General features: G+C 43.9%; 1 long non-coding RNA gene across 4 annotated transcripts; it reads left to right on the top strand.

Annotated features, from left to right (window-relative positions):
- Positions 1 to 13,413: 13,413 nt before the first annotated feature.
- On the top strand, positions 13,414 to 21,107 carry LOC132019302 (uncharacterized). Of its 4 annotated transcripts, none has more exons than XR_009404731.1 (3): positions 13,414 to 13,690; positions 18,027 to 19,573; positions 20,858 to 21,107. It is a non-coding gene; the product is annotated as an uncharacterized LOC132019302 (long non-coding RNA). The 4 variants fall into 4 exon arrangements; XR_009404733.1 differs by having other exon boundaries at positions 18,379 to 19,573; XR_009404732.1 differs by lacking the exon at positions 13,414 to 13,690 and adding an exon at positions 13,697 to 14,015.
- Positions 21,108 to 22,072: the final 965 nt, after the last annotated feature.

The following is a 22,072-nucleotide window of genomic DNA, read 5'->3' on the forward strand; positions in this document are numbered from 1 at the left end:
GGTATTAAGAGGAGTCAAACTCATAAAAACAGAATAGGGTGGTGGTTGCCAGGGGCCATGGGAGGGGGAGATAGTGTTTAATGGAGACAAAGAATCAGTTTGGGAAGATGATAAAGTTCTGGAGATGGACAGTGGTTACCCAACAATGTGAATGTACTTCATACCACCAAACTGTACACTTTAAAGTGTTCCAAATGGTAAATTTCTCATGTTATGTATATTTTAGTACGAGGCGCATGTAGACTTTGCATCCCTATTTGAACAAATCAGTTGTAAAAACCTTTATGTGTATAAAATACAGACTAGGTATTTACATACTGTCAGTGTTTTAATTGTGATTCTGTTATTGTAGCAATTTTTTCAAAAGTTCTTATCTCTTAGAGATATACTCTGAAATATTTACAACTGAAATTATATATCTGGGGTTTTCTTTAAAATAATCCCAGGCATGGGGTGCCTGGGCGACTCAGTCTGTTTAGCCTCGGGATCCTCTTGATTCCAGATCAGGTCATGATCTCAGGGTCGTGAGATTGCACCCCAAGTCATGCTCCACAGTCAGCATGGTGTCTGCTGGAGATTCTCTCTCGTTCCTTCTCCCTCTGCCCCTCCCCCTGCTCGAGTGTGCACTCTAAATAAATAAATAAAATATTTTTTAAAGAGTCACTAAAATGAATTAATCTAGTGTATTGGGTAGCAACGTAGATAAAACACCATTGGTCGGGTGTGCATGGTTGAAGCTGGCTGATGGGAATGTGGGGGTTCCCTCCACATTGCCTCTGATTTGTATGTTTGTAATTTCTCATAATAAAAAGGTTTTTAAAAATATTTTTTGTCCCTGCTCATGCTCTCTCTAATAAAAGAAAGAAAGTATCACCATTTAATAATATAACAGGAAAGAGAATAATATGACATAAAGTATTCTTGTGTAACACTAATATAGTACATTCTATGCATTTTACTTAATCATCTCATTTATTGTCTGCCTCCCTCAAAAGGATGTAAACTCAAGGGGAGGAATTTCCATCTCTTTTTTTTTGGTACCCAGAGCAGCATCTGGCTCTAGCAAGGCAATCACTAAATATTTGCTGAAGGAAAGAAGGAACATCAACATGATTACCAATTGGTGATCTTGGGGCAGTAGTCATTCATTCCTACAGAAAGTACTTACGGAGCCCCTGCTGTGCTCAGGGCATCATTTCTGTACTACAGGATAATAATTTATGGATGCCCACTTTTCCTCATCCCCTCGCTGCTACCATATTTGTAATTTTCATTATGGGATGACCGATGTCAACGCTGCTGTCCCATCAAAGTCGGAACAGTTCATTTACTTTAAACCATCAGTCCACCTCGGAGGGCCACTCAATAAATAGAGTTTACGAACAGAATCTTAAAGTCCCAACAATTAGGGTTTTACAATTATTTGATTAATTAAATCTCCAGGTGTTGGAATGCAGTCCATTCGTCCATTCCTCATCCAGGAGAGGGATTCCCTTTTCTAGTTATCTCTGTGTGCCTTGTCTGGCTTGCCCTCCAGCCTGTTCCTGGTCCCACAGCTAGGGGTCACTACCAGGTTCTACTCCCTCTGTGGCCAAATCTCTAAGTCCCTCTGCAGCTCCCAGCCCTACCTCTGGTGCCGGGGTCGCCCACCCCAACCCCACCCACACCATTTTCCCTACACCAGGGTGAATGTGTGGAGGGTGGGTCTTTGTCTGATTCACCTCTCTTGTCCCCAGTACATGACTCCCGTGTCTAAGAGAATTAATGTGAAAATAATATAACACCCACTGTCAATTATGCACTGAAAAACGTATCATCAGTCATCAATTATACATTTAAAAACATTCTATTGCCGCCTGGGTGGCTCAGTGGGTTAAGCCTCTGCCTTCGGGCTCTCTGCTCAGCAGGCAGCATGCCTCCCTCTCCCTCTGCCTGCCTCTCTGTCTACTTGTGATCTCTGTCTGTCAAATAAATAAATAAAATCTTAAAAAAGAAATTCTATTTTTTTTAGTTTTCCAGTTGTTCAGATTAGCAAAAAATTTACATTTTAAAGCAATTTTCCTAAATTCAATTTCTCTACTATTAGAACGTTTTGCTTCAGTCACACACAGAACCATGGTCCATTTGAAAGGTGATCATAACAGTGGGTCACCCACTCATAGGATTGTCTGCTCACCCAAGACAATTAACTAAGTATGCCAGGTAAGATAAAAGACAGGTGAGATAAAAAGGCATGCTGGTTTGTTTGTTTGCTTGCTTGCTTGTTTTTTTTTAAGTTGTTTTTATTTTTAATTTTTTGTAAAGATTTTATTTATTTGACAGAGGGATCACAAGTAGGCAAAGAGGCAGGCAGCGAGAGAGGGGGAAACAGGCTCCCTGCTGAACAGAGAGCTAATGTGGGGCTCGATTCCAGGACCTTGGGATCATGACCTGAGCCCAAGGCAGAGGCTTAACCTACTGAGCCACGCAGGTGCCCAGGTGTGCTGGTTTTGCTATTGATGGAAACGTAGGCTCAAAAACTACCTGGAGGGGCACCTGGGTGGCTCAGTGCTCTGCCTCTTGGGGTCTTGGGGTTGAGCCCTGCATTGGGCTCTCTGCTCAGCAGGGACCCTGCTTCCCCCTCTCTCTCTGCCTGCCTCTCTGCCTACTTGTGATCTCTGTCTGTCAAATAAATAAATAAAATCTTAAAATTAAAAAAAAAAAAAAACCTACCTGGGGCAGGGCGTTGGGGGATGTGGCTACAAATTGCTCCTCCTCAGGATTGCTCCTTGCCTTAAAAAGTTCCCACAGTGCCTGTCCTGGGGTTTGAAGTCCAGGTGAGCAGAGCAGAGAACTGGGCTTTGTTATGGGACAGACCCACATTCAAACCTTGCTCTGTCACTCTTGGCTGTGTGATTTTGAGCAAGTTACTGACCTTCTCTGAGCTTCCACCCTCTCTATTAAATGAGAATGATCCTAGTGTCTACCTGGCATGATAACTATGAAGATTAAATACAAGTGAACCCACAGAGTGATTATTGACACGCAGCAGACAGGTGAAACTTCCTGTCTTCCTTTGGGAGCTGTGTTCTTCAAACTTCTCCTGAGAGGAAACACCAAATACCCCTACAACATTAGTAATAACAGATGGGCACTTTGTGCACAAGGGAGCTGAAACTTGAATCCTGCAGACAGGTTACTCTGCTACAAAGTGGCAAAACTAGAATTTACTCCCAATTCTACCTGATTCCCACCTTGTTTGTTGACAGATCTTGCACATTGTTACCTCTAAAGCAACTTCATCTGCTTTATAATTTTCTTTGGGCTGGTTTTCATTTTTGAGTCAAGCACCTCCGCCATTTTCATCTCCCCCCGCCCCCATGACTGAGAGTTGACTGTACACATGGTTAGTTATCTGTTCTCGCTTCAAGTGTTTTTATTTTAATTTTTTTAAAGATTTTATTTATTTTTTTCACAGAGAGAGAGATCACAAGTAGACAGAGAGGCAGGCAGAGAGAGGGAGAGAAGCAGGCACCCCGCTGAGCAGAGAGCCTGATGCCAGGCTCGATCCCAGGACCCTGAAATCATGACCCCTCCTGAAGGCAGAGGCCCAACCCACTGAGCCACCCAGGCGCCCAAGAGGGGTTTTATTTTTTAAAGTAAAACACAATATAATAATTTCCCCTGAAAATTTTCAGAAAAGTTTACACTAAAACATAGGCTCTCTTTCATATTAGCCCAAGCCCCAAATCTTCCTGCTTCAAGGCAACTACAGTTAGGTTCTTGTGGTTCCTTCCAGAAAGAATCTTCACATTTATGATCAGGGCACAGCTGCTAAGGTGGGAAAGGAGTTTTCCTGTGTTGGGCAAATGAGGAATTAGTGTCAATGATATTGCAAATCTGTCAGCTTCTGGGAGTGGGGGGAATCAGATTAGTCTGAAAGAATACTAAGGATTAAGGATAACCAAAGTCCTACCATTTTGGGAACAGATTGGATCTCTATTTCATTAAAGTGGGCTTTCAGCTCTGAGCTTCTGAACCCAGGTGTCCCAAGGAAAGATGCTCCTGTGACTAGCTTCTATATAAAACCAGCCCTGTGTGCCCTCTGAAGAATACCATCCCGAGGAATCTTCAGGAACAGAGGAAGCCAGGAGCTGGGAAAAGGACTTCAGCAGCCCCACAATTGTTTCTGCCTCCCTCTTTTTTTTTTTTTAAAGATTTTATTCATTTATTTGACAGAGAGAAATCACAAGTAGATGGAGAGGCAGGCAGAGAGAGAGAGAGGGAAGCAGGCTCCCTTCTGAGCAGAGAGCCCGACGCGGGACTCGATCCCAGGACCCTGAGATCATGACCTGAGCCGAAGGCAGCAGCTTAACCCACTGAGCCACCCAGGCGCCCCTCTGCCTCCCTCTTTATCTGTCTTTCCAGCCACTTCATTTTTATTATTTCATCCTAGCTTCCCAGAAGCCCTGAGGTTCCGAGACCATGTATCTGATACGTGGCCAAGGCGTGAGCTCAACCCACGTCTTCTGCCGGGACACCAGTGTGTCCTTCTCCTGACGTGACTGCAACTCTTCAAGCCCCAGATCTAGATTCTAGAACAAAGTCTTCCATTGCTCTGAGGGAATTACGGATATAATGCTGAGACTCTACACATGTTCATTACAGCACGATTCACAATGGCCAGATGGTGGAGACAACCGTGTTCTTTCCTGGACGGCGGAATAAACACAATGTGGTACATACATATGGGGACTATTATTAGCTCAAAAAGGAAGAAAATTCTGACACCTGGTACAACATGGATGAACACTGAGGACACTATGACAGGTGAAATAAGCCAGTCCTAGAAGGTCAAATACAGTAGGATTCCACCTATAGGAAGTATCTACAGTAGACAAACTCATAGAGACATGGGGCGGAAGGGTGGTTAGGAGGCGCAGCAGGGAGATGGAGATGGGGAGGTACTGCTCTGTGGATACAGAATTTCAGTCTGGGAAGATGAGTTCCATGGATGGATGGATGCTGCGGGTTGTGCAACAATGTAAACACGCTTAAGGCACTGAAATGTACACTTTAAAAAATGGTTAAAATTGGAGCACCTGTGTGGCTCCGTCAGTTAAGCATCTGCCTTTTAGCTCTGGTCATGATCTTAGGGTCCTGGGATTGAGCCCCAGGTCAGGCTCTGTGCACAGCTTGGAGTCTGCTGGAGGATTCTCTGCCCCTCCCACTGCACAAGCTCACTTTCTCACACTCTGTCTCAAATCAATACATAAAATCCTTTCTAGAAAATGGTTAAAATAGCGAATTCTGTTATGTGTATTTCACTGCAATTTTTAAAAAATTGAGAAAACAGTTCAAATGAAAACATGCTGAGACTCGTTTCCAACTAAGTTGGACACAACAAACAGCAATGCCTCTGCTGGAGTGTGTTCATGTTGACACTTGCTGAAACCACAATGATGTGGGCAGCCAGCACCTGGACACAACTGATGGGCAGGCATCACCTTGTCCTTCCTTCTGAAAACAGAATCCTTCTTTGTGGTGGAAGAAACCACACCATGACGTTCAAGGAAACCCAGACCAGGTCAGTCACATACACCACTCTTCTGGTCATTTGGGCAAACAGAAGCTTGGAAAAATTAAGTGGTTTTTATTAGAAATTGTTCCTATGTAAGTTCAAATGCTAGAGTGTTTTTAAAACATGTCTACAAATTCTTGAATACTAGTCCCTTTGAAAGGTGCAGACTAATATACCTGCCCTGAGTATGAGCTAGACTCAGTGACTCACTTCTAACAAAGAAAATGTTGCATAAAAAATGAACTTGTGTCATCATGATGGGTGTGTGGCTAGATCATAAAAGATATGAGGCTCTCCCCGCCCTCCCCCCACCAACTTGACTTGTTCCAGGGGATGCCAGCTGCCATGTTTTGAGAACACTCAAGCAGCCCTGAGGAAAGATCCATGTGCTGAGAAATTTAGGCTTCCTGCCAACAACTGGAATGAAACGAAGACCTCCAACCAACAGCCATGGGAGGAGCCATCTTGGAAACAGACCCTCCAGCCCCAGTTAAGCCTTCGGACGTTCAGATGACTATGACCCCAGCCAACATCCAACTACAACTTTATGAGGTCCCTGAGCCAGAACCATCTAGCTAAGCTGCTCCTAAATTTCTGACCCACAGAAATAGTGAGATCATTGAAGGTTCTTTTTTTTTTTAATTTTTAAATTTATTTTTAATTATAGTAAAATGCACATAACATTTACAATTCAGTGGCATTAAATACATCCACATTGCTGTGCAGCTATCACCCTCGTCCATCTCCAGGACTTTTTTTTCATTTTGCAAAACTTTTGAACTTCATCTGCATTATCAGCTCTCCTAGGTCTTGAGCCCACTGGCCCACACTGCTGATTTTGGACTTGCCGGCCTTTATAACTGCATAAGCCAAGTCTTTATAAATTCTTAAATCTCTCTCTCTCTCTCTCTTTCACTCCATATAAATACATATATGTATTTATCTATATATGCATACACATATATATTACACACACACATACACACACGCATATACACATCCTACCTATTTGGTTCTGTTTCTCTGTCTCAGATCCTCAGTCCTGTGCTGGCAAGGATGGGCTGTGTTGACTGTAGCTCAATGCAAGGTGAGCTTTGTGGTATCTCCGGGCATCAATTTTCCTCATTTGAAGAATGCGGGTAATAATAACAGCGCTTACTAAACACTAGGGTGTTTATGAGACTGAATAATTAACATGTGTAAACACTTAGAATAGAATATAGTAAGTATATTAATCTGCTTGGGCTGCCATAAAAAATACCATAAAATGGGTGGCTTTAACAACAGAAATTTACATTCTCATAGATCTGGAGGCTGAAAGTGAGAGATCAGGATGCCAGCAGGGCTAGATTCTGGAGCGAGAGGACCGCCTCTCACTCTGCTCATATGGCCTTTCTCTGGGTATAGGGAGAGAGGGAGACAGAAGCAGAGACAGAGAGAGAGAGAGAGGAGGGGGGCAGAGGGAGGGAGAGAGAGGGACGGAAAGAGGGGGAGGCAGATAGACAGGGAGAGAAAGATCTCACTTCCTTTTCTTAGAAAGCCAGCAATCCTGCCAGATTAGGATATCACCCTGTCACATAGGGGGCTGGAGCTTCAAGGAGTGAATGGGGGGGGGGGCGCACAATTCAGTCCTTAGCAGTAAGGGGCAGCTGGTTTTATTGTTATTGTAAATGTCATTCCTATTGAATTTCCTGAGAGTAACTGACATCATACCACTTTTTGAGAGCAGGTTTGGTAGAGAGAAAGTGTCAGGTCAATGGAAGAAAAGGTAAAGTCTTTGGTCGCCTGATGAGGACCATGAAGAAGAAGAAAAAGAAGCAGCATTAGCTTTCCAGAAAGCCCCCTCGAGGTGTTACCTAGGGCCAGTGCTAAATTGTATTTTTCCCTGGAAGCAGTGCACTTAAACTGTTCACACAGATATTTTAAGATAAATAAGTAGGGATTTTGTGCGTTAGAAAAAAGTGGAAAACACGGAAAAGCAGAAGAAGAAAAAAGCAGCCCTATTGCACCTCCCGGTGACAAGCACTAAGAGCACTTTGGTGTCTTGCCCTGCAGACTGGAGTATCCCAGGGACGCAGACAAGGAGGGAAGGAATATTCTCAGGTTATTTGTTGCCATGTCAAAGCTTTCAGAAGCCGCTCCTGTTACCAGACCATTGGGCAGGTAAGCCCCTGCTGCCCATGACTCTGGAAACTTCTTTATTCCTGCCCTCTTTCCACCCGGGGCTCTAGCTTCGCTCTGCTTTGGGGTGGCCTCGGTCCCCCCAACATCTTTCCACAAGTCCTCTCTTACTTAAATGGGCCAAAGACAACCAACGAACATTAACTGATAAATCTAAGCCATCAGTTTTTTTGAAAATTGGGTTTTCGATGGCTACATGATCTTCCATTTCAGGGCAATCCCCACGATGCGCTTATCCAGGTCCGTTTTGCTAGACATTTGGGTTACATAAGCAGCTTTGTACATGTTTTGAGCTGAATGATTGTAGACGCCAAAACTCACCTGTTGATCGCACACCGATGGGATCGTACTTGGAGATGGGGCTTTGGGGAGGTAATTGAGGGTGAGACTCTCATGGGATTAGTGCCTTTCTAGACACCGTAGATCCCTCAACCAACCTCTCTGCCTGTGTCTGTCTCTTTCTGGGCCACGTGAGCCCGCAGTGAGAGGGCCGACTATCTACAAGCCAGGAACGGGGTCCTCACCAGAAAATTGATTGCTGACACCCTGACTTCAGAACTCCAGCCTCCAGAACTATAAGGAAATTAGTTTCTGTTTAAACCACCCCGCCTAGGGTATTTTGTTTGGCCCAAGCCAACCAAGACAGCGCATAAACGTTGTTCAATATGTAAATTACCTCCTTAGAATGGAGTCTCTGAGGCCGCCCTGTCTCCAGACATCTCTGTGCATCGAGTCGCCATCCCTACCTGGGCATGGTTTGTTGCTTTCCCGGCTCCCCTAGCCGCTCACTACCAGGACTGAGCTCTGCAGCTTAGAAACCACCCTCCCCCCAGCTCCACCTGCCTGGGGGTTTCATGACTTTTTGCCTAGTGTGTCCCTAAAACTCATGTCCTGTAGGTTTGGTCCCACAGATGCAAAGTGATAATGAGTTTTTTGGTAACACAAGATTAGAAACAATCTAAATGTCCAGTGTCTTCATCCTGTCGGGGCTTCTGTGGCAAAACACCAGAGCCTGGGAAGTTTATAAACAATGTAAATTCATTTTTCACATTTCTGGGGGCTGGAAGTTCCAGATCAGGGGGCCAGCAAATTTGGTGTCTGGTGTAGGTCTGCTTTCTGGTTCATAGAGAGCCATCTTCTCACTGTGCCCTCACCGGGTGAAGGGGGCAAGGGAGCTCTGGGGTCTCTTTTATGAGGGCACTAATGCCATTCATGGAGGCTCGGCCCTCATGGCCTAATCACCTCCCAAAGGCCCACCTCCTGACCATTACAGTTGGGCATCAGGATTTAACATGTGAATTTGGGGCGGGGGAGGGATACACAAACACTCGGTGTATAGCATCCAGCAAGCGGGGATGGGTTAAATAAATTATGACATATCCATGAAATGGAAGGCTAAGACCCCATAAGGAGAACAAGCAAGCTCTTATGCAGTGATATGCAGTTCTCCAAAATAGTCTTTAAGTACAATAAAGCCAGAGCACAGCAGGTAGCCATATACATAGCATATTATTATTTTTTTCAAAGGGGGGAGGTGCGCCTGGGTAGCTCAGTCAGTTAAGCGCCTGCGTTCAGTTCAGGTCATGATCCCAGAGTCCCGGGATCGAGTCCCATGGTGGCGGTGGTGGGCTCCTTGCTCAGTGGAAAATCTGCTCCTCCCTCTCCTTCGCCCCTCCCCCAGCTTGTCCTCTCTCTCACTCACTCTCTCAAATAAATAAGTAAAATAAAAAGAAGAAGAAGAAGAAGAAGAAACCCAGACTCCATATCCAGTTTGGACGTTGATTCTAAGATGTCAAGCGCACACGTTGGTAGTTCCTGATCTGAAAGAGAAAGCACACGTGTTCAGTCCTTCAAAGAGAGGACAGTGGTGCCCACATGCCAGACCCCTTGTTCTGATGCAGACTTCGGCTACTCCCTATGCATGTGCTATTGCTGTATCTTAGCCTTTTCCTGCAGCGTCGTCCTGAGGGGTCCTATTAGGCTTCTGTAGGGATCAACCCCTGCCTCACTGCCACCATGACGCCAAAGGGGAATGACAGGTTCTGTGGTTTCCCGGGGCCCGGCAAAACATGCCTGTGTCATAAACAGTTGTCGACTAGTCCAGGTCAGAGGTGGTGAGGAGTGCGCAGTGGAGACAGGAGCTCTACGGTCCAGTTCCTTCTGTTCCCCACCGAGTCACACAAGCCTGCTCGTCAATGCCTCATCCGCAGCAGAAATAACACTTCTCAAATGAGTAAGTAAATGTAAGAAGAAATAAATGTGCTATTTACTTGGACTCCGCAGTGATTTCAAGGTGCTACAGAGAAAAAGAAAGGAAGGTCAATGAGCAGGCCACATTGTCTCTCTCCAGGCCTCCTGGACATATCTTTCTTTCCTTTTTTTTTTTTCTTTTAATAGAGAGAGAGAGAGTACGCACAAGCATGCACGAGCACTGGAGGGTTGTGTGGGGGGCGGGGTACAGGGAGAAGGAGAGAAAGAATCTCAGGCAGGCTCCAAGCTCAACAAAGAGCCCCATACAGCGCTCAATCCCACGACCTTGAGATCATAACCCAAGCCAAAATCAAGAGTCTGAAGCTTAAGCAACTGAGCCACCCAGGTGCCCCCTGGACACACATTTCTTTTCTTTTCTTTTCTTTTTTTGGATTTTATTTATTTATTTGACAGACAGAGATTACAAGCAGGCAGAGAGGCAGGCAGAGAGAGAGGAGGAAGCAGGCTCCCCACTGAGCAGAGAGCCTGATGTGGGGCTCGATCGCAGGACCCTGAGATCATGACCTGAGCCAAAGGCAGAGGCTTTAATCCACTGAGCCATCCAGGCACCCCTGGACACACATTTCTAATGACAGCTTCTCATGGATCCTTTTAGACAAGTTGTCCTGAACTTAACTTGTCCCAAAGTTGACACTCAGTGAGAGGGTCCAGCTGATTTTATTCTCACAGACATTTCACCCATGCTCCTTTCTCAGCATCACCGTATGGGTTCACTGGCCTTTTTTGAACTGTCAATAATGGTTTAAAAACAGATTTTTTTCCTACTGGTTTATTCTTGTCAGTCCTGCTTTTTTTTTTTTTTTTTTTTTAACAATTTCCCTTTTCCCAAAATGGTCCATAATTTTGCTTTGCCCTAAAAACCTCTAAATAGAGAAATTCTCCACTTAAAAAAATGTCCTTTGAAGTCCTATATAGAAAGAGATTTTAAAGTTCCATCATTTCTTGGGCTTCTCTCCTTTGATCTTCCTTAAATACCAACTGGCTTCCCAAAATGTGTGTGGCTTTTCTCAACATTCATTTTATTTCTATTCAGTAGCCATGAAACACCTTTTGTGCTTGAGATGGGCTTTAACAGAAAGATCTAGAAAGTAAGTGTTCTTACTGTTTTAGATTTTTGTCTGGGCATACGTAAGAATGAACTCAATGGTTCACTGAAATTCTTGGGACTGGGGAGTGCAATTGCCCCTGGCTTTAGTACTTGGAAAATGAGCTCCAGGCTTCTTAATCCAGCTCTTTGAAATAGCTGTACACATAACATTTGTAACAACAGTAATAATTAAGGTGTTAGTGATGCAAAAGAGAACTCCACCAAAGAGCTTATCTTGGCCAGAGGAATGCATTTTGGTATTTATATTTGGAAATGGGTTTGCCTGATTTCTGGCAATTTCCTTGCCACATATCAAGACAAGAATAAGGCTGCTCTGTGACAGCCTGACTCAAGAAGGTCCAGAGAGTTGCAGTTTCCTCACCCAAAGATTCTGCCTCAGTCGGGTTTCCTAGCCTTTGCTGTGAGGCCAGGGTCTTGGTTTTCATGTCTAATTCACACTTCCTCTGAGTAAACCTGAGATAATAATGAAGCATTTTTTGTTTTAGAAGTATAGTAGTTGGGACCCCTTATGATGCAATTGGAAGAAACTCCAAACTAACTAGATTAAAATGAAAAGACAATTTATTGGGTCATGGAAAGGAAAGTCATTTGGCCTCAGGCACAGCTTAATCCAGGAGCTCAAGTGATGTCATCAGGACTCCCTTTCTCTTAAATAGGTCTTCTCTACTGAAGATCATAATGATCACTGGAAGCCCAGACTTCAATCCTATCAGCTTAGCATCCTCAGAAAAAAGAGCATCTCCCCAGATTTCTTTGGCAAAAATGTCTCAAGGAGGATTTTGAATGGTATAGTTTGGGTCATGTGCCCAATTTTCCATTCATTATGTCCAACGACATGGAGTTCCTTAGGAGGTGGCTATGATCAAAGCCACTCAAACTACACAAGGCAGATTTTCCCATGGAAGAAGAATGCCATTTCCATTTTGTGATGAGCACTGGGTTTATATGCAAGTAATGAATTGAACACTACATCAAAACTACATCAAGGCGCCTGGGTGGCTCAGTGGGTTAAGCCTCTGCCTTTGGCTCGGGTCATGGTCCCAGGGTCCTGGGATCGAGCCCCACATCGGGCTCTCTGCTCGGCGGGGAGCCTGCTTCCTCCTCTGTCTGCCTGCTTGTGATCTCTCTCTCTCTGTCAAATAAATAAATAAAATTTTTAAAAAACCTACATCAAACACTACATCAAAAACTAATGCTGTTAGACTATAAGGAATAACACAGAGGCCATTAGAAAAAGGAAAGGAAAAGTGAAGGGGGCGGAAACTGGCAGGGGGAGATGAACCATGAGAAAAGGTGGACCCTGAGAAACAAACTGAGGGTTTTAGAGGGGAAGGGGATGGGGGAATGGGTGATCCCGGTGGTGGGTATTAAGGAAGGTACATACTGCACGGAGCACTGGGTGTGGTGCCTAAACAATGATTCTTGGAACACTACATCAAAAACTAATGATGTGTGGTGACTAACATAACACAATAAAAGATAAATTAAAAACAAACTAATGATGTACTAGATGTTGGCTAATTGAACATAATAAGAGAAAGAAAGAAAGAGCGAAAGAAAGCAAGCTCCCCCCCTCCCCCCAAAGAATGCCATTTCTAGAGAGAGAAGGGATGTCAGGCAGAAAAACACAAGAGATAATTTCCACAAAATGCCTTTCAGAGCAACTTCGTGGGAGAGAGGGGTGGAAGGAAGGAAGTCAGGGATGGGTGTCAACTGTGCGACCCAAGTTTTTCTTCCTCTTCCAATTTTTTCCTTTCCTCCTCCCTTCCTTCATCTTCCAACAATGCTCCTCCCTTGCAGAAACAGCAGCAGGAGCTGTGACCTCGGACTCGAGGCACATTAAGAGGAAGATTTTAATAGAGATAGGAACAATGGAGATTGAACCGGCTCTGGGAGAAGGACGTTTTGAGTCAGGAGGGAGATTTCTGGCTGCACAGGGCACAGTCAAGACAGGTCAGGTAAAGGAGATGCCCAGCATCAAATTACGGCCTTGCAGCGAGAGAGGCAAGTTCATGCAGTACTGGAACCTTCCCTATGGCTGGGTAGAGGCTGCATGGGGGGATAGGAGCCTTGGGAGACCGGCTGGGAGGGGGACGCCAATGGGAGACTCAAACCTCATGCCAAAATGTTTGAACATCTTATCTCTAGAGAGCTGGGGAGGTCTTTAACCCTAGAATTCGTTTTTCAAATATTTTTGTGATGATCTCCCTGGCAGCGGACGGGGAGGTGGGGCAGAATTGGGCAAGACTGTTGGCAAGGAGCCCAGTTAGAAATCCAGGCTGGGAATCCCCGCAAGAAGTAACAAAGACCCCTAAGGCAGCAGCAGAAGGAAATGTGGGGTTCCAGAGGCAGAGCTCAGATAGAATCCACAGGATGTGGTTCTGCCACAGTTCAGGGAAGAACTGATTTACAGAAGAGGTATGCGGAGACAAGAGTTTGAAGCAAGGAGCTGGTGCCCTCCCCTGGCAAATTATCGATCGAATGAATCATCGGTAAGAGACAAAGTTCATTGCGTTCTCAGGATGGAAGATGCCTGTCGCTGAGAAACAACATCAGGAGGTGCTTGTTGTGTAAGTGCAGCTTTTCATTTCATTCACTTCTCAACAAATATTTATGAGGCTGCTATTCTGTGCCAGTTCCCGTGCTGGACTCTGGGTATAAGCTGGGGGATGAAACAGACATTGATTCCTGTCATCACGGAGCTTTCTACATACTGTCCTGGGGAAGAAGGACAACAAACAAATGCGTGCATAACTGAAATTGGCAAACTGTGTGAAGTGTTTGGAGGCAGTTGGCTCTGGGTGCATGGAGAGTTAGGGAGCAGAGGACGTCCCAGGATGAGGACCCAAACGGAAGCTGGGCTCTGTGTGTCATGGTTCACAGCTCCCTTATCTGGTGAGGGCATTGCTTTTCTTTTTTCTTTTTTCTTCATTATTGGAGAGAGAATGAGAAAGAGAGAGAGGGAGAGAGAGAGAGCACGCAGGAGAAGGGAGAGGGTCGGAGGGAGAAGCAGACTCCCCACCAAGCAGGAAGCCCGATGCGGGACTCGAAACTGGAACTCCAGGATCATGACCTGAAGCAAAGGCAGCTGCTTAACCAACTGAGTCACCCAGGTTCCCAGGCGAGGGCATTTTTGAAATAAGACAAATTTGGGAGTGCCTAGGTGGCTCAGTGGGTTAAAGCCTCTGCCTTCAGGTTAGGTCATGATCCCAGGGTCCTGGGATGGAGCCCAGCATTAGGCTCTCTGCTCAGCAGGAAGCCTGCTTCCCCCTTTCTGCCTGTTTCTCTGCCTATTTGTGATTTCTGTCCGTCAAATAAATTTAAAAAATATATATAAGTGTTTAAAAAAAAGAAATAAGACAAATCTTGATATATTGGTAAACTTCATTTTGAGTCCACAAAGCCCTCTTTCCCCCAAGTATCTTGCAGATTTAAATGCACCCTGAGTAACAACACTTGTTTTGCCCTCAAGGGTTTATGACTGTAACTCACTTGGTATTTCAAACTTTACAGTATGCCTCTTCATATCTGCTGATTGATTTATGGGATGTTCCGGTGGTAGATGGCTACAACAGTGTCTCCCACTCCGTGAGGTTTTCCTGTAGTCAACCTTTTGAGTAGACCCCTCCCACGCTGGTGTTTGGTATGGCCGTGTGACTTGCTTTGACCAATGGACATTGGGAGGTATGATACAGTGCTTGACCCCTGGGTTTACTCTCTCTTCTCTTGGTCTCAGAGAATGGCATGTGAGGAAGCCTAAGCTCATTTCCTGGAAGTTAAAGAGCAGAGATGAGAATTCCCGCAGAGTCTCCTAGGTCAATCAGCCCTCAGCCAAGTTACATGAGTGACCTCAGAGGAACCCTGCAGAAAAACTACCTAGCTCAGAACATCTATCTAGCTGCATTCAGTCCAAACTCCTAACCCAAAGAAACTCTGACCAAATTAAAGGATTGTTGTCATAAGCCACTACATTTTAGGGTAATTTTTTTTTTTAATGCAGCAATGGATAACTGATAGGGTATAATCTTCAAAAAGCTTAATTATTTTTGTTTTGTAAACAAGGAACAAAAGCCACAAAGGAGGGCCTGGGTGGCTCAGTTGATTAAACATCTGCCTTCAGCTCAGGTCATGATCCCAGAGTCCTGGGATCGAGTCCTGAGTTGGGCTCTCCACTCAGCGGGAAGCCTGCTTCTCTCTCTCCCACTCCTCCTGTTTGTTTTCCTTCTCTCACTGTGTTTCTGTCAAATAAATAAATAACCTTAATTAAAACAAAACAAAACAAAAAAGCCTCAAAGGTAAATGACTCCTAAGATCTCACCACAAGTTGGGGGTGGATTGTAATTCTTAGGTTACTTCCTAGATTCTAAAGACCACTTCATCCCTCCAACTTCCAGTAGCTCTCAGAAAATACCCAAACCTTAATCTACTACTTAATGATGGTTCTCCCACTTACCAGTATTCTTAGCCGGCAACTCAAAGTGATATTAAGAGAGTGGGCTTTGATTCAGTCTTAAATGATTACGAACCAAGATTAGATACAAGTATATGAATAACTAGAACTGAATTGATCATTCTCAAAATAACCATACAACCACCCCAATGTTTATAGCAGCATTATCAACAATAGCCCAAATTTGGAAAGAGCCCAGATGTCCATCGAAAGATAAATGGATAAAGAAGAAGTCACACACACACACACACACACACACACACACACACACACTGGAATACTATGCAGCCATCAAAAAAAATGAAATCTTGCCATTTGCAGTGGTGTGGATAAGGGTATTAGGCTAAGCAAAATAAGTCAGAGAAAGACAAATATCATATGATTTCACTCATATGTGGAATTTAAGAAACAAAACAGATGAACATAGGCAAAAAGGGTAGGATATATAAGATGAAAACAGAGAGGGAGACAAACCATAAGAGACTCTTAATCATAGGAAACAAACGGAGGGTTACTGGGGGGGAAGTGTGTGGGAGGTGGAGTAAGTGAGTGACGGGCATTAAGGAGGATATCTGATGTCATGTACATTGGGTATTGTATGTAACAGATGAATCACTAAATTCTACCTCTGAAACTAATAATACACTATATGTTAATTAAATTGAATTTACATCGGGCACCTGGGTGGCTCAGTGGGTTAATGCCTCTGCCTTCGGCTCAGGTCATGATCCCAGGGTTCTGGGATCGAGCCCCATATCGGGCTCTCTGCTCAGCGGGGAGCCTGCTTCTCCTTCTCTCTCTGCCTGCCTCTCTGCCTGCTTGTGATCTCTCTCTGTCAAATAAATAAATAAAATCTTAAAAATAAATAAATAAATTGAATTTACATCAATCAATCAATCTAAAACAAATAGCCACACAACCTCATAATCAAACATCACAACTTTTGGGGAAATATATTACTTCATCATTCTAAACAACAAACTAGTTGAGAGGAAACAGAACACTATTCAACTTGTTAAAAAGAAATCATTGTGACTTTCTTTAATGTGCCTGAAGGAGGACTGCATTTTCCCAGTTCTTTAAAATACCCAAACTATACCAAACCTCAAGTAGTATAATTTAACACATATGTTTCTAAATCTTTACAGATAGGAAATAATTTGCCTTCCAGGACATAAGAGAAACCCGTATCTCTTTCATGTTTCTTGTCCTTCTTTTTTCCAACTCGAGAATTACTTTCAACTTTTTAATAATAAAGACTTGAAGATGTTAAATTACTTGCTCAAGATTACAGATTATAAATCATAAGATGGAAACAAATACTTTTCTTTCTGATGCCAAGTGTCCTTGTCTAACTGCCTAACTAAAATAGCCATTTCTACAAGTAATATAAGCTCATAAAAATCCAAACTATACAGAAATATACAGATTTAAAGGGTCCCTCTCTCCCATTGTAGCACACCTTGTTGGTTCCTTATCTGATATTCATTTCCACTTCCTTCTTCCTAACAGGGCCTGGATTTTTTTTTTTCCCAGTTTCTTATCCTTCCCACAATAGCCAAAGGATTCCAAGGAGGTGGGCAGTTGCTGAGTCTGAGGTGTGGTTCTGATTGGTTTATTTTTAAATTAATGATCAAGGTCTTGTCGGCTAGGACAAGAACAAGCGACATATGTGACACATAGGGGACGTCACCTGCAGCATTTGTTCTTAAAAAGAGCGAATGCTTGTGGGTGTCATGAGAATGTCCTCTCAGATCTGCTGCTGCAGGGAGCACTAGGGACTGAGCATGGCTGCAGGTTCTGAGCATCTGAACCAAGCTTCCTAGGGGCTGCTTCCGGCCATGATGAGAGTGTGGCAGGAATGTTAAGGCTTGTTTCTGGGAGACCTGGGGCTCCTCTGGCAGGTGACTTTGACCTTCTCTGCCAAGGATGGGCAGTTTGAATATTTCTCCTGAAACTACTGCACCAATCCCCCAGGAGGGGAGCTGCCTGAGAACAAAGCCTAATCACTGGGAAAAGCAAAGCTGAAAGATGGAAAGAACCTGAGTTCCCAGTGATGATATGAGCTGCTGAGCTAATCAACCCCTGAATCCCTCTCCCCATGGACCTCTTGTTTTACAAGAGAATAAATTTCCTTATTATGTGAGCTACTGAGCTGGGGTTCTCTTTACTTGAAGCAGAAAGCATTGCCACTGATACAGTGGCACTTTCCCAGAAGGAACTTTTGATAACAGTTTACTATGAACTTTTCTGGTACCTTTACCAACATACATACCATTTTGCAACTTGATTTGTTTTGTAACCATGAATATACTATGTACATCCTTCCACATGGTTACATATATATCTTCCTTCAGCTTTTTCATGGTCACATAGAATCCTATATAGGGATGTGCCCTAATCGATGTGTTTTTATCCATAATCATTTATCTTGTACCCTTTTCCTGCATCAAAAGACGAGGAGAGAGACCCATTGGCAGAGTCCTCCCAAGAGATCAAATTACTACGTTCTTCCTCTTCCCATTAGAAATGGAGCCACGTTTAATGCAGGGGAAATATACTTTTAAATGCAGACCAAAGGCAGTCTGAGCAAATAAATGACTTAAGAACAAGAAAGGGCAGATGTTTGGTACAAGACAAGATCTCTCAGCAAGTCCATATCGCAAAGATGCAGCCTGAGACTGTGTGCAGAAGAGGGGGTATTCCAGACTCTTCTAGCCTCCGGAGTCTTCTTCGTCCCTTTCCTCTTCCCTTCCTCGCTGATGCACTCTGTTGACCCAACTTCCTTGTCCGCCTTCTGGCGTGCAGGGTCCTGGGGGCTCCCGAGGGAGATGCGGAGTGAAGTTGGCTTATCCGGACAAATCATCCTGCAGGAAAAGGCTGGGACGTGCGGGATGAGACGCGAGCAAGATGCGATCTGCTTGACCCGCCGCTCCGCCAGACGCAGCCTGTCCGGCCTCCTAAAGCGCCTCCCCTAGGGCAACCGGCCCCGCCTCCAACACGCCCAGGCCCCACCCGGGTCCCGCCCCGTCTCCGCCCACCGCCCCGCCCCTTTCGTGGAATCCGGACCTCTGGCTCTGATGCTCCGCGTCCCTAATAGCTCTATATGGGGTTGTTTTGAGTCTGTAAACAAACAAACAAAAAAAAAAAGTGAAACAAAACGAAACTACCAGGAAGGTTTCATTGTAACGCACTGTTATTGTTAGAGCCAAACAGCCAGTGCGGTTCACTTAAGGTGAGCCTCCACCTTACCTTCTGAGACATGGAAAGGTCTTCAAATCCTGACCCCATCACAAAGGTCTGACGTTGAAGACTCATCTCTGCACCCCGATTCTCACAGGAACTGCTTCTGGCAAGAACTGCACTTCCTCGCCGTCCCAGGAGCTTCCCACGTTCCGCGCCCTGATTGCAATCTCTCTATCGACCTCAAACTGGGCCCGCTCAGAGGCAGATTGTGTCTGAGTGGGGAGATAAAATCAGCTGGCTTGACTTTTTCTGAGCTTTTGTAGGCCCGTCTACCTGTTATGGCAAAATTAGAATAGCACCCAACCACTTTACGCATTAAATATACTTTTTGGGTTTTGCTGTAAATGTTATTTGATCAAAATGGAGACAAGTGAGTAGATTATGCAAGTGTTTATATAAAAAGAAGGAGAGACAAAGATAAATGTATATTTACTAATTTGGAACAGAAAAGGACAATAGAACAGTATGCTTTCGAAAGGAACAGTTTTCTATAGAAAAGGGGAAGAAACGAATTAGAACAGAAGTAAAAGCTGATGTCTTTGAGTATACCTTGTTTTGTAGATTCAAGGAACCATGTAATATTTTATATAACAGTAAAAAAAAAGGAAATTATAAAAAAGCGATATTTAATACTGCAAGTGAAATTTTTAAATTGCCTGCGTAACCACACTGTGAAGAACTAAGACCAAGATAACAACCAACACTCTGCGGCACATTCAGAGGGTACTAGAGGACCAACTCAAGATTCTGAAAACCAGTAAGTAAAAGGAAAGAATCAGACATTTCTCTTGCCTTTTCTGTACAAATGCTACTTCAGGGTAACCAAATAATTGATGATGGGTTATTTCCTTTTTATAGTATCCCAACTATTAGAGGAATGATAGAATTAAAACATCACCATGTTCCAACTTTAGTGAATTAATGGGTCTAGCCAAACGATCACCAATGGTTGCAAATATCTCGAAAAGAACAACTAGACAAGGTGTGGCCTGAGGGAGACACAACTGAAGGAGGCTGCAAAAATCCCTCATCTGAATCCAGTCAAGTGTCTAGATTGTTACTAGTTACAGTCACATGTTGAATGAGCCATAAGGTGCCCAATAGCAAAATCCAGACTATAGTAAACTCCACAGGACAAGCAAACATAGTTTATTCAACAAGAAAAACTGCAAGTAACCAGAAGAGAGATGAAGGCAAAAACCCAATAGCTTAGAAGTATTCGAGATACTAATTTGCAGTGAGCTGACGTTATCTGGCTCCTGATTCAAACAAACTATTTAAAAAGTCAATTCTATAGTGCGTAGGTGGCTCAGTTGGTTAAGCATCTGCCTACAGCTCAGGTCATAATCCCAGGGCTTGGCAGGGCTCCCCGCTCAGCGGGGAGTCTGCTCGCCCTCTCCCTCTGCCCCTCCGCAGTTCACGGTCTCTCTCCTCTTTAGCTCATTCTCAAATAAATAAATAGAATCTTAATAAAAAAATTAAAAAGTCAATTCTATACATAAGTACGAATGTTTTAACACTGGCTAGATATTTGATGGTATTAATTTTTAAGTTGTTTTGGGGTTTTGAGGTTATATTTTAAAAACATTTAGAAATGTTGAAATATTTACAAGTGAAATGATAGGATGTCTGGCTCCCCCCCACCAATAATCCTGGGTGGAGGGGTAGGGGAAGAGGCAGAGGTAAAGATGAATAAGAGTAGATGTGTGTTGATGACTGTTGAAGCTGAGTGGAAGGTACTGGGGTTCATTATATACTCTTTTCTTTATATTTGTATTTGCTTGGAAATTTCAGTGGTAAAAATGTTTTAAGAAATCCTTTGGAAAGAGTTCTTAGAATTTTGCTCTTGTAATGACTTATGTTGAGTAACTCATTTAATCTGGCTCTGATTTGTTAGAAGCCCATTCATAGTTTGGAATGTTCTCCAAGTGGGAGAGTAATGTAATAACAGCAGTTAGTAGACATCCAGTACTCAGAGTGTGCCGAGCTCAGTATCTTGTTTATTGAAATCTTGTCAGTAGTCTTCCCATTTTTTCCACAGGACTACAGAAGAGGAGGAAATGGAAGCTCAGAGAGATTGAGTAACTTGCGGGAAGTCACACAGTCAATGGAGGCATCAGGATTTGAACACAAGCAGTTTGGTTTCACGATCCATGCTCTTAACCACTATGTTAATCTACGAATTATTTTCCAATAGAAGAACCTTTTTTTGAACACTGGATTGAACAATTAATGAAGTTGACAAATGTGATACTTTGTACACATTTATTTAACATTTATTAACTTTTTGAGATTTTTTTTCCTTTGTATTTTAGAGCAATTTTTTTTTCAAGGTCCCAAATATATTCATAGGCCCAACTATCACACCAGCCTTATCCCCAGAGCCTCTCCTGCGCAGCGGCGTATAAGAGAGTCTGAGATCTAGGGCAGAAATTGATGAACTACCAGTACTTGAGCCTGATCCTCTCGTCCTGCAGATCTCTGGGTTGGTTTGTTTGTTTGTTTTAAGATTTTACTTATTTATTCGAGAGAGAGCGCACAAGCAGGCAGAGTGGCAGGCAGAGGGAAAGAGAGAGGCAGGCTCTCCACTGAGCAGGGAGCCCAATGCTGGACTCTATCCCAGGCCCCTGAGATCATGACCTGAGCCAAAGGCAGACACACAACTAACTGAGCCACCCAGGTATGCACAGTCCCTCCCTTCCCGCACCTGTTAGTTTAGTCTGTGCCTTAATACTTTGAAAGGTTCTATCCAATGGGATTCCTGGCTCTAACTTCTATGTAGTGGCCAACGGTGTGTGGCAATAGCCTAACCAGCGGGCAATTACAAAAATAGCTTTTTTTTTTTTTAAGATTTTATTTATTTATTTGACAGAGATCACAAGTAGGCAGAGTCAGGCAGAGAGAGAGGAGGAAGCAGGCTCCCTGCCGAGCTGAGAGCCCGACGTGGGACTCGATCCCAGGATCCTGGGATCATGACCTGAGCCGAAGGCAGATGCCTTAACCCACTGAGCCACCCAGGCGCCCCCAAAAATAACTTTTTAATTAGATCTTAAATCAGGCCTCCACATGGTCTGCCCATGGATTCCTCCAACACTGCAGACAGGCAGGGGGGTTAGGGGATCCTGGGCTCCCTCCTACCCCTCTGTCATCTTGTTGTGTCTTATCTTCCACTTGAGGTAGTCTGGTGCATTAATTTTAGTATCAGTTAATCTTCCGTAAAGGTTTTGAGCTGGGAGGAAGGGACAGAATGTACTTT

Source organism: Mustela nigripes, chromosome 6, assembly GCF_022355385.1.
Source record: "Mustela nigripes isolate SB6536 chromosome 6, MUSNIG.SB6536, whole genome shotgun sequence".
Taxonomy (NCBI): domain Eukaryota; kingdom Metazoa; phylum Chordata; class Mammalia; order Carnivora; family Mustelidae; genus Mustela; species Mustela nigripes.